This window comes from Typopeltis vanoorti, chromosome 10 (assembly GCF_054136105.1).
Source record: "Typopeltis vanoorti isolate ZY-2024b chromosome 10, IOZ_Tvanoo_1.0, whole genome shotgun sequence".
Taxonomy (NCBI): domain Eukaryota; kingdom Metazoa; phylum Arthropoda; class Arachnida; order Uropygi; family Thelyphonidae; genus Typopeltis; species Typopeltis vanoorti.
Window position 1 is genome coordinate 115,567,041 of NC_143558.1, and position 13,572 is coordinate 115,580,612.

The 13,572-nt window shown below is 33.1% G+C and overlaps 1 protein-coding gene and 1 non-coding gene across 2 annotated transcripts in view; one reads left to right on the forward strand and one right to left on the reverse strand.

Moving 5' to 3' along the window:
* Window positions 1-6,651, reverse strand: part of LOC150102721 (dual specificity protein phosphatase 10-like) — a 111,819-nt gene extending 105,168 nt beyond the window's left edge. Inside the window, exon 1 of the mRNA XM_090398835.1 lies at window positions 6,351-6,651. The gene's annotated coding sequence lies outside the window, so the exon portion shown is untranslated. The remainder of the gene's footprint in view (window positions 1-6,350) is intronic.
* On the forward strand, window positions 3,923-3,996 carry TRNAN-GUU (transfer RNA asparagine (anticodon GUU)). The gene has a single exon. It is a non-coding gene; the product is annotated as a tRNA-Asn (tRNA).
* Window positions 6,652-13,572: the final 6,921 nt, after the last annotated feature.

The window sequence follows — 13,572 nt, forward strand, 5'->3', positions numbered from 1 at the left end:
CTGAGTTTCTGGAAAGGGTTTGAGACCATCTCAAAAATCTGGAACGGAATTTTGAAACATATTTTCCGAGTAACTTTTATAAGAAATTTCTGTGGGTTCGCAATCCATTTCAGGTTTGCAGTCACGAGAACGACCTTTCGTTATCAAAAAAAAAAAAAAAAGAAAGAAACGTTAATTGAGCTTTCAAGTGACAGTGGACTTGAAATGAAATTCTGTGATCTTGGTTTGGCTCGATTTTGGATTTCGCCTTCAGTTAGACGTGAATTTCCCGAATTATCTGAAGAAGCATTGAAAATCGTCACGCAGTTCTCTACGACCTATCTTTGTGAGAAAGGATTTTCATCGCTCCTTCAAATAAAAACAAAATACAGAAATCGTCTTAGCGTGTGTGCCAATCTTCGAATGAAGTTGACCAATATTGAGCCAGATATCCAGCAACTATGCAAGGGCCGAGAAGCTCAACCATCTCATTAAAAGTAACATAATTAGATCATGTTATTTATTTGTTTAATAAAAATTAAAACTTTGTTCAATGATGATACACTTTTAATCGTTTACTTCCAATTATATCAAAACATGCTTTTAGAATTATTATGTTATAAATGGCACAGTTTTTTCAGAAATGTTGGTAATTCCTACTTAGGTTTTTAAAAAAAATTCAAAAAGTCAAATCGACGTATAGGGAAATAAATTAAAACACTATGTTTATTTTTGAAGTAAAACTTTAATTCCAACATTCTATAATGACATTTTTCTTGCTTTTCTGTTCACGAAATCGTCGATGACATTGGCGAAGTCTATTTCATCACTCAGTTGCTGTTTTATAGACAGTATAGCAAGATTTCTTAAACGGCAAAAAAAGTGCCGCCTGGAGGGGATCGCTTCCCCCACTCTCAGCTACGCCTCTGTAAGTTAGTGATCCGTAGAATTGTTTTAGGCATTTTACTGGTCCTTGGGCTTAGAAGGGTTGAGAAACGCTGCTCTAGTGCATTCACGAAATGTCGACCAGTTTTGGGCGGACCCCCTTGACACTTCTGCGTATATCAGAAGGAGAATCCATTAGGGTAATCAATTAATATTATTAATAGTTTATTATTAATATTACCATTATTATTGTCTTCTATCTCACGAATTTCCCCTTGGATTCTACCTCACATTATAGTGGTTCGCATTTGGTAATTTCTCCATTGATTATTGTCAAAACGTTTTCAAGAACTTGGTTCAGTTTCGCAATTAAAATTTTTTTACAGTTGCTCCCATTTATTTTGTATTCTTATTCTTTATTATTTATAGAAAAATGGATCGATACTTTAAAGTATTAATAACAAATGAATTGGCAGAGAAATTATTGAAAATATCCTATTTCAATACCTTAGAGATCGGCGCACATTACCACCATGAGTTAAAAATAAAAATGATAATAATTCAATTTATTGTTAAGAATGCTATATTTGAGCACTTTTATACACGTGTTAATTGAAATATTGTTTAAAACAAAAAAGCCGGGAAAAAAAAAGGCTGGTCACAAAAATAATAACAATATAAGGCCGAGGACAGATACGTTGTTGCCTGAGGTAAAGACTAAAGCGGTCATTCTATTAAAAAACATATTATTCATTAATCTGATAGTGCCTGGGCATAACAACTCATATTATTACATACGTCATCAAACTATGTTTCATGGGAATGTTTTTTTTAATTATTATTTATTTATTTACTAATTTAAACTTGTCCTCCACTCTATCGTCTTGTGTGTTATCTGTCTGCGACTCAAATAGCACTGTAAACTTTAAACGATTATTTTAATATATTATTTACATAGTTTGCCTAAATAGGTGCACAGAAAATTTAAAATATTTAGAAATTGATTTAGATATTGATAAAATATTTGATAAAATATTTTATTTTATCAAATATTTTACTCATATTTGAAAAAATATTGTGTTTTCTCATCTCGAATAAATATAACTCATGAAATTGCAAAAATATCAAGAAATTAATGCTATTCTGAATAAAAAGAGGAATATGTGCCATATTAATATTTACCAATTCAGAATATTTCACCAGAAAGTGATAAAATTCCATAAGAGTTAGAGATTTCCATAACCTGAATGAGTATTTGTGCTGCCATCTTGTGTTCTGTCTTTATACTAATCTGATTATTTAAATAATGTTAACTGAGTTTTTTGAATAATAGTTCCCTGAGAAGTAATAATTCATAAATCTAAACAGGCTTTCTCTTTGTATATATATATATATATATATATATATATATATATATATATATATTTATTTATTTATTTTTTGTTTGTTTGTTTTCCCTTGTCTTAATCCACATAACATTTTATCATTTTCTTTCAGTTATTTAATAAAATAAATTTTACTTCGTTTCTCTTATTTTTTTTTAATTTTTGCAAATTTTTTCCCTTTTATTTTCTTTACCTCTTATCTTCCCCTCTCCCCTTTTTTTAAAGATTATAATTGTGAGTTATGATATGTTTTTTTGTTGTTGTTCCTGTAGATATAATTAACTATCAATAGTCAGAAAAATGCGGTATAGATAACAAATCATGAACAACAAAAGTATTGCTGAAAAACAAAAACAAACAAATTGTCTGCAGTATGTTAACGAAAAATGTAACGCTAATGATATCGATTAAAATATGCCCTGAACTACTTATAATAAAATGCAGCTGCTGCCTAAATTTTATGCAAGTGTAAATAACCTGAGACAAATAAACATAAAATATATTATTAATCAGAGCCTTCTTTTCATTTTGAGGAATGTCACGGTTTAAAGCAGGAGATTTACACTAACTGTTGTAGCGCCATCTAGTTGCCAGTCCCGAAATTTGATCATACCTCGTAATTTTATCATCACTGTAAATAAAATTGCTCGTAACGCTCTTCACCATTTATACTATTCGACTAGAAAATTAAAAGCCCTACTGATTTATGTGATGAAATTATAAATTTATCAAGCTTAATAAAATCACTTACCGAATTTTTTAAAAAAATTACTGCTTTCTAAAAAAAAGTCATGTGTATGGCAGCGCAGTTAGTACAATAAAAATTATTATTTTTAAAAGTCATTTGAATTACAAAATAAATCTGAAAAAAAAAACGAGTTTGTTGCTGTTTTTTTCCTTTTTCTTTTCAGAAAGCGTAGAATTATTTATTAACACGAAGTTTAAATTGTTTTGATTTTCTTTTCGTTTAAGAAATAGAAAAAAATCGTAAAAACAAATCTACAAGACGTTTACAGTTTATTATTGATAGCACACATAAAGTATAATTAAAAGTAGATTATTTATTAATATTTTAACCAGAAGTTATTTTTTCTTTTTAATTTTAAAAGGTTGAGAAGAAATATTTACAACTAATATTCACTATAACCGATTACACTACAAAAACTTAATCAAAACAATAATATAGTTGATTTCATATTTACTTGCTGACCAAACACGTAGCTTAATAACTGCCGGAATTCATGCCTCGAGCGTGTTTATCGTTTCCACCAGGTAAACAAAAAGAGAAATACATCAGTTAATGTACTGTATATATTATGCACGACTCACACGATCCTAGACAAGTGTTGTTATTTCAACATGTTTTTTTTTTTGTGTGTGTGTGTGTGCTAAAACACCAGGAAAACACATGCTTAATTTATAGTTATATTTATATTTAGTTTACACACATGAATATATATTTAGCCACTTTATCCTACAATTATAATTTCGAAAGCCAAGAGTACTTGGCAGGTCGTGGATGTTAAAGAGTCCATGAATTCCACGGATTATTATCACAACATTGGACTTGATCCATATCGTATACCGTGCGTTCAAATACACTAACCGAAATTAGTAATGCAAGAAAATTTATTGTATTATATAATCACATGATATAATACTGAACTATCACAGCTTCCGTGGCGCAATCGGCTAGCGCGTTCGGCTGTTAACCGAAAGGTTGGTGGTTCGAGCCCACCCGGGAGCGAAAGTTAACTTCCTTTTGCCGGTCTGGTTGACCGAGTGGTTAGCGTATCCGCTCTACAGCCAAAAGGCTGCGGGTTCGAATCCCAGCCGTGGGCATGGATGTTTGTGATTGTCTGTGAAAGCACTAGTGGTGACAGTCGGCGGTAGATGGCGTTGGTGGTTAGATGATTAGAAGTTGGTGGAGTAGTGAGACGAGGAGTTGGAGAGTTGATGCCCTCCCTCGATAAGTCTTTGGACTCCCTGGAGGTGTGATATAATAAAAATATAATAAGTCTATTATATTAAACAGAGATTATTTAGTATTTAGTAACCTGTGTTGATTATTTAGTAACCTGTGTTGTTTATAATATTCATGACACAGTTTTCCCGATACCTCTTAGCCATGAGATAAAGAATGAAAATGTTTTGAAATCTGATATTAGAAAAAGAAGTTATTATTTTCAGTAGGAGAATGCACGCTTCCAGTAGGAGAATTCTTACGTGTACGTCTTGATGGCCTCAACACTAACTCAACACTAAATGTATTCCCAAACATATTTTGATGTTCTCATGTCGCTAATATGGAGATAATTGTTAATATCATAACTATCTAAGGCTTTCTTCTATTTACCTTGTAAGATAACCGACTCCTCTACCCCTAGGAGTACTTAATCACAACGCTTTCTTGTTTTACACTATGGACGATTTAACATTCTCACCCCCATGTTATTGTAAACTCGAGGTACTTCGCTAGAATCTGAGAGTGCACATTAACATGCCAATACGCCAAGTCAGTCAGATACTCGTCCTGTTTATTGGCAATAGTTTCACTAAATCAAAGCCTTTACTTTCAATTTGTTTCACAGTGAATTTTCATTTATATCAAAGTAATTACGAAAAAACTAACACATTCTTGAAATATTGCTTTGAAATTTACCAGAGGTTGCGAAAATCTAAACTAAAACAATATTTACTATAATTTTGAATTTTATGCTATCAATAGGACACAAAAACAGAATATTCCTGAAATGATATATCCGACTAATAGAAGAATTACTGTACTAAATTAAGTCTGTGCTAAGTATTCTAGAATGTAAAACTCATAATAGTGAAGCTCTCCTATTGGAAGATTTTTTTTATTATTACTTTTTTTTTTTTTTTGAAGTATTCTAAGGAACATTTGGAAAATTAATAATGGCAAAGTTCACAACCCAACAACGAAGAGCCTCTAGAGCCAAAATGAACTCTTAAGGCACATTTTTGGCTAGCGAATAATTTCGCAAGAATCTGTAATTAACTGGCCATCACGTTCTTCAGATCTGACCACTCCCAACGTCTTCCTTTTGGGGTTACCTGAAGGAAAAAGGGGCATGGGGAAACAAGCGTTAGACAGTCCAGCAGCTGAAAGAGAGCATTTGTGAATATTTATTAGGGCGCTGCAGCCAGAAACGTTAACAGCTGCCATGGAACATGCCGTAGAAAGGATCTGTCTTTGTGAAGCCGAAAACAAAAGGCATTTACGTTATGTGGCTTTTCATAACTAATAAAAAAAATCACCAGGTTCTGGATTTCATTATAACAAAAAGTAATAAACATAATTAATAAATAAAAAAAGTTATTAAATTTTTAAAATCCCTTCGGGACTTATGAGCCACCCTGTATATTCAGAAGTGTGGTTGGGAGGACTTAATGAAACTTTTTATAGGCATTACTTAAATTACGATCATGACTATCATAATTGCATCAGCGACCATTACCTCCCAAGCATTTCATGTTGGCATTCGATGTAACTAAATATTTATCATTAAAAAAAAAAAAATCATTTACTTGAAATTGATCGTTGTAAGTAAGTTGGAAGAAGCCAGTCTATTTGAATTGTAAAAGCCTGCTCGGGACGAGCTTGTATAGCTCTTTAACCGTATAAGGCTCATCTTTATTTTATTATTATTATTTTTTAATGAATGGAATGAAATTTAAAATTTGAAATGACACTCCAAATCTTATTATATCATCTTATCCAACCAGAGATGAGTTTTCACTTGACAACCGTTGGAGGAACACGACAGTGGAAGAATTATCATTTCCCCCAATGTGTGGGCAACAGTCTTTGCTCCCCATACAGGATTTCCGAACTATACTTCCACGTTTCTATTTCCTGTATATAAGCCACTAAACAAGTCGAATATAAGCGAGTACAACATATCAGTTTAACATTCTTTTATATTTTCCACTATTAGAACATATAAATTTTAAAATTTTGGTAATCATTTAAAAAAAATGTTTAATTGCGTGTCACAACATACATTCATTTGCTGAATACATCTCTAGTGCTGCTGTATTGCGTCAAATAACTTACAATTATCTCATAAGACATACCTTATTCATTACAGAGTGTCCATGCAGAAATGTGACGTATCTTTATGGAACTAATCTCGTAGAATGTAGAGGTGTGGAAGGTTACTCAGCGAGTGATGTGTAGCTCTGTTAAAACTATCGAGAATAAAATATTAGGAATACTGCATTTCCATCACACGTGTCGGTCTGCAGTTATTATAAAAACACACCGTTGAGTACTTTTGGAAAAAACTAAGTATGAGCTAGTGTTATGACGCTAAGAATTGTATTCTAAATACAGACAGCCTCACGCGAGAAATTGAAGTTGTAAACAGAGTGATCTGATTACATTGAAAAGAATAAACACGTGAAATATAAACTTCAGCTTAAGATACCACTATAACAAGAGGAAAAATATAAATATAAGGAAATATGTTTTTTTGAAGTTGAACAGAATAACGTACTTGTTTAAGTCTATCAGCAAAATGATTTTTAAAAAACACAACTTTTTTTATTATTATTGCATCTAAATGGCACTCGATTAGGGGAATCATATCGTATTTTGCTAAAAATAAAAATATAAATATGATTTCACTTTGTCTTATATAGTACAGCAATTTAGTTCTTAAATCTGATAGGTTTCAGGTTTTTTTTTTTCACGCTGGTGTAGATATGGATAAGCTATTTTAGAATGACTAAATGGCGGTGTCTGACTATACTAAGTCCTTATTACAAACCTAACAGGCTCCCGGAAAGATCAAACTATCTTGTGTAATACTGTTTTCCTAGGGTGTTTCTCTTTGTTATTCTTATTCAAATATTATTGTTCTTAGTAAACAATTTGTAAGTGCATTAAAAGAAGGATATTTTTATGCAATAAATAGTTTTCCTTAATTTAGACCTTGTCTTTATCTTTACGATAAAAGATGGAAAACTAAATGTTCAGTAAACATCATCATTATATATATATATAGGGTTACTAGAAATCGCGATTTGGGGGTAGAAGAGGGGTTAGGCAGAGCAAACAATTCAAAGATTAAAGAAACGAACAAGAAAACGTGTTGGCTGGAGAGCACTCTGAACTGTAACTACCGTACACACCAATTTAGAAAGACCTGTTGCTTCTGTACAGTCGTCAGAAGCAACATTTTTGGTAAACATTTGTTTACCAAAAACAGTTGTTTTTGGTAACATGAATGTGCCTGTGTATCATAGATAAATCTATTATATGACATGATCTGCAACATATAAGCAGCTCAAACTGCAATAGCAATAACAACAACAACACTAGAGTACCACGGGTGAGTTATGCACTTCTCTGTATTGGAAAAACCTGCTTCAAATCTCGAAAAGGATGAGGAATACTTTTTTAGGTCTTCTCAAAAAACAGAACTGGTCGGGCATAAAAAAAGTATAAGATGATTTTTGCTACTGAAAAATATACAAAATGACCTGAGAACAAATTTGTGATTGGGAAACAATACACTGCCCCCTTGTGGACTACATTTTCTTGCTATCCACGCTCGTCTTGGGCGTGGATAGCAAGGTTTCTTCTCTCCAGTTTATCTGTGTTTTTTTCCTCCAGCATGCAGGCAAACCGGCCAGGTGAACACACACGGAATACAGTCAGGACTACTTGAGTCCCAGCCATACGTTTGATTCGTCAGCTATGCCGGTCCCGAGCCCGGATAAAATTTAAGGGAATTGAGATGGTGCCGTACTTCCCGGTAAAAGGGGCCTCACGGTCGTTATATCATCATACGATATAATATATTCTGGTCAGTTGCATACAAATAAATTCAAATCCAACCGAACAATGGAGGTTTTTTATTTATTCTTCTATTATATTTCTCATGGTTTATCCACCATTCTATGTCACAAAATGAGGGCCTGTGTTGTCCTTTATTTTGTGTTATAATGTAACACAAAATTAGCACCGAGTTGCTTGTCATGGTTCCAAGGATGACATGCGCCACAGCACAAGCGACAGCATGAATAATATGAAATACAGTTTATACCGAAAATAACAAGAAATATGGCAGTTATTTATATCTAGAGCTCTAAAAAAGATAAAATAATGATAGTGACATGCAAGTCGAAATTTTCCATAGGAAATCGACTGATTATTATTACGTGACACTTCCAGGGAGTCCAAAGACTCATCGAGGGAGGGTACTACTTTACAACTTTCTGTCTTCACCACTCAATCCACCAACTACAACGAACTGCAACTACACCCACGCCATCTACCTCCCACTACAACCACTAGTATTTTCACAGACAATCACAAACATCCATGCCAACGGCGGGATTCGAACCAGCAGCCTTTTGAGTGGAGAGTGGATACGCTCACCACTCGTCCGCCGACTGGTTGACTGATTTGGTATCTGAATTTCTGGCTGATTTGATTTCAAATACAGTTCAGCCGGTATTGCTGAATTGTATTTGATTCATTGGACTTTATAGTTTTTAACCGCAAATTGCAAATAACAAATAAAAATTAATGCATGAACTGATGTGGAATATTGTGTAGATAATCAGTAATAATGTAAAGAATATCGAAAGTACTGCATTGAGGAATGCAAACGTATTTAATGTTCTAAATAGTGATTACCTGATTGGAGGGATGATCTGGTCGGATTTTGATTGTTTTAATGTATTTGTGTTTTGTGATTATTTTACCCAATAATTCGTAACTGGGTAAAAATTGATTATTTTTGCTCAATAACTGTGCTTGATTTTGACTTAATGCAGCATTTTTGGTAAATACGAGATCAATAGAAGCCAATGAAAACGAAACGCTATACGAAAATAAATCTCAATTGTAATTCAGGAAGCGGAAAGTAGTGATTAAAGGATGTGCTACAGGATGTTGTAGTAAGGATATGGAAATAGGTTATGGCCGAATGCTAATATTATTATGCAACATGGCAATAGCAAGCGTGTCGAGAATCAAGGATTGCTAAAACAAATGACAAACCCTCTCGATCTTCTGAGGGGCCCAATGACCGTTACCATGTTTTATTTTCCATAAGTATAGATAGATATGTATTCTCAATTCATTTCTCTACGATGTTTTTAAAATATAAAAAATATATCTTTTTTGTTTCTTCAATTGCGATCATTTAGAGATACGCTTTCCAAAATTGTCTGTTTTTTCGTCTCGTCCACGTGTGTGTGTGTGTGTGTTGGTCTTTCTCCGGTTCCTTTTCCAGCCACCTGGCAGAGAACACTTGTTTTGCTAACCTTTCTTCTCCCCTCCCATTCTGTTTAAGTGGCCTGAGCATATTCCTGAATCCTAACAATGTCACGTTCTTTCCAGGATATTAATCCTCAATTTTGATATGATACTGCCATTGAGACTTTCTTTTCACTCTACTAATCTTTCTTAATACTCTAATATCTGGAGTATCCTTTGATCAAGTGTTTTATTTCTAACCGAGCTCTCAGATCCATAAGTTAAAATTGGTTTGCACACTGCCTTATATACAGATAGTTTAGTGTTTTGTCTAATTTCTCTCTTGTTCCATATATTTTTTTTCAGTTGACTTCTTGTCCTACCAGTTTGCTAATTCTACCGTCTATTTCCATATTTGGTTTGCCATCTTCGCTAAAAAGTTTGCCTAAATAGTGTAATGCAGTCTTTTAAGCAATCTTTCAAGGTAATTACTTCCGACATCTAGAATATCTTTATCTTTAGTTTTCGTGTCTCATTTACTTTATTTACAGTTACTTTTGAAATTTAGTGGTATATTAATCCGTCTTTGGTTTGTTTGTTACTGTTGTTGTTGTTTTACAAAACAACATTCTGCCATTTATATATTTTCAGCATAAGAAAATATTGGTAATCCAATTCCACCTATATATGAGTATACATACAAAGTTTGCTCAAAAATTATCAGAAGGTGAAGTTTATTTCTTTCAAAATAGGTTCAGATCCTTCAGCACATATACATTTTTATAGCACTTTTCAGTTCCTCCAAGTTCCCTGAAAGCAATTTTCTGGATCTCTGAAAATCCCATTGCTGCATTTTGTTTAAATGCAGGGAGAATCAAGAAAGGTAAAAAAAAATCATGAACCTTCTCCTTCTAGATTGTTTAACACGGAAAAAATCGCCATATGGAATTATATACTGTGATACTGTTTGAACCGATTTTCGTTCACTGAATGTGACAGAAGGTACTCTTTTACAGTCTACAAATTTATTATAGTTTTCTTTTTCTTTCCTTTCCTTTCCTTTTTTTTTTTTTCCGCAGTGCAATTAAATGTTCCTATCGAAGTGTAGTAAGTATATAGAAACCAATCTCCTTCCTTACTCTAAAGGAATACAAAACATTGAATCTTTACAGTGCTCTGTCTACAGTCATCATGGGAATAACTTTCAAGTCAAGCGATTAATCATTAGGATAAAAATTCGACCAACTAGGCTGAATATTAATCGTCTGCGACGTTTGTTTGATAGAGGCATTTAACAGGATTAACAGTCTGCCAAATTAAGCGATGAATTCATTTTAATAATAATAATAATAATAATAATAATAACGATGAACAGAAGCGCTTTGCGAAAAACTTCCAAAAAAGTATCGTCTTGAAGTAATTTAGACGAAATAATTCAACTGATTTCGACCAAATTTGGAATATGCATGTTTGTTTCTTTAAATTCAAGAAAGTCCCCCGTAAAATTCGACAAAATCGGGCTAAAACGAAGCCTTTTTCGTTTCGATAAAACCGAAATTGGTTTTTATGTTCTCATAATTTAAGCCTAATCAGATAAAAATGAAGGCGAAGGATAGTTTCTTCCACGTTCTTGGTAGATTCATAAGAATCTACGTTGTGACCTGTATAAACAGGTCACAACGTCTAACTGTTTTAGACAAAATTTGAAATATAATTATTTCTTACTGATTATACCTTAATGATTTTCGCAGAATTAGAGAAAGATAGAGGGTGAGTGGTAAAAAAAGGAGAAAAAAAGCATATGTCACAGATACCACTATAATTAATTGCTCAACCGATTTCGACAAGCTATTTTTCAACTGTTCTATCTCCTTCACCAAAAAAAAAAAAAAAAAAAGTGATATCTCATAAAATATTGCATATGAATTAAAAAGTGAACCAAGTACGGGAAGGCTGGAAATGATTTCAGATGTGGCTACTTGACTTACACGTTGTAATTGTTAGAGATGCAAATTTCTCTGTGGAATTCGTGCAATACTTATAAGAGTAGTCCCACTAACTAATCATCAAAAAATACAACACCAGTAAGGTTTCATCATCCTCTTGCAAATTTATGGTTGAACTCCAGAGCAGAACCTCCCGATTATCTAACGATTGCATGCAATGTGTGTGTGTGTGTGTGTGTGTGTGTGTGTGTGTGTGTGTGTGTGTGTGTGTGAGAAGGTGGAGGGTAAGCAGTGAATAAACCTCTACAAATCTAAACAGATTATGAACAACTTTGCTTTTGGAAATAAGACATTAATTTTATTGATGGTGTCTTCAATAACAAATACAGTACTCGCAGTCCTTTATGTTTTCCTTAATCCATCTCTTTGTTATGTCCGGAAATTAACGAGGAACTTCAACGCAAACACAGATAGAAATTGTTGAGAAATGGACAATATCCATTTCCCAATTCGATGACGTAAATGATTCATTTCCTTATGACGTAACCACTGATTTTTAATAAACAGGACTCAGCGTGTCCTTGTTGAAATGATTAATATTAACAGAACTGAATCAAAAACTTACAGCTTTTTTCTTTACCTGTTGATATGTGATATATCATCATCATCATCATCATCATCATCATCATCCCTTCAGGGATTTAGTCCTGGACTAATAGTAGTTGACGATCTCATTCCCTCTTTTCCTTGGTCGAACTTAACTAGTCCTCCATCTGGAATGAATGAAAGTATATTTTTGGGGCATATTTAAGTGTATCTTAAGTATATTTTCATGATCTTGTTTAAAGCTTAGTTTTATATTTCTTTACTATTTCATTTATACAGATATCAAATCGCAGTGGCGACACTTAGCATCCTTGATGGACTCCTCTGTTCATTAGTTTCCATTCTGTAATTTCTTCATTCATTCTTGCAGCTATTTGTTTGTTTTGGCAAATGTTAATTATTACCAGGGATGGCTCGTGCATAGGCACTGCGAAACTGCAGCACTCCCAATTTTTCTCGATATATAATATATTTATTAATTAATTTATATTTGCTTGTAACATTTAATTTTATGATCAACAATCCTATACAATTCTCTTATTTTGTATAAAAAATAATACAAATCCATCTTGTAGCACTTAGCAGGGCGAAGGACGCTAGCAGCACTGGGTTTTCCACAGTGTCATATTACTACGCGCGCAAGCATATGCACGTCATAGTGAGATGCGAGCTATTAGCGTAATGCGGCACTGTCCGTCGCGCAGTTCCACTGTTGTTTATATGCAGTTTGCGCCAGTAGTAGAGTGTTCGTAGTGCTTATCGTGTTTACTCCGTCTCTTTAAATATTTGGACATTACAATTAAAGACATAACGTTTGTTATAGTTTTTATTTTAGAACATTATTGGGATTATTGACAATTATGATCTCAGAAATGCAACCTCAAGAAATAAGTTCTGTGACAGTAGTGACTGTAAGTGAACTAAATTTATATTGTGTTCTTAGTGAAATTACTGTATTGATAAAAAAATTCTCTTGACAATTCGTATGACTACATCAGAGCCTGATGTAGTCATACGAATAGTCATACGTTAATGAGAATAAAAACATGTCTGAGGAGTACTATGAATCAGGATAGGTTAAATGCACTTGCGATGATTTCAACGGAGAAAAAACTTTTCAACAGTCACACAAACATAAAGGAAAAAGTTATTGACCTTTTCGCTCGAAACAAAACAAGAAGAATGGAATTTAAGTTTTAGTAATTTTGGATTATAATAAACTATATAATTTTATTTGCAGTCTTTCTCGTTACACTTATCGCCATTTTATATATTGGAATGATAATGTGAATGCTTTTATTCCATCTTTCGGGTATTTTCTCTTGCTGTCAATATTGTTAGTAATATGAATAGTCGTTTCATGAACCGGATACCTTCGTATTTAATAAGTTCGATATTTGTTCTCTCTTCTCCAAGAAATTTTCCTGATTTTCTCTGTATTGCTTGTTGGATTTCGTGTAAAGTTATTTCTTTCACTGTATAGTTCCGTAGTTTGCATTATATCAGTTTTAGCTTCATTACTATAATTTTGCCA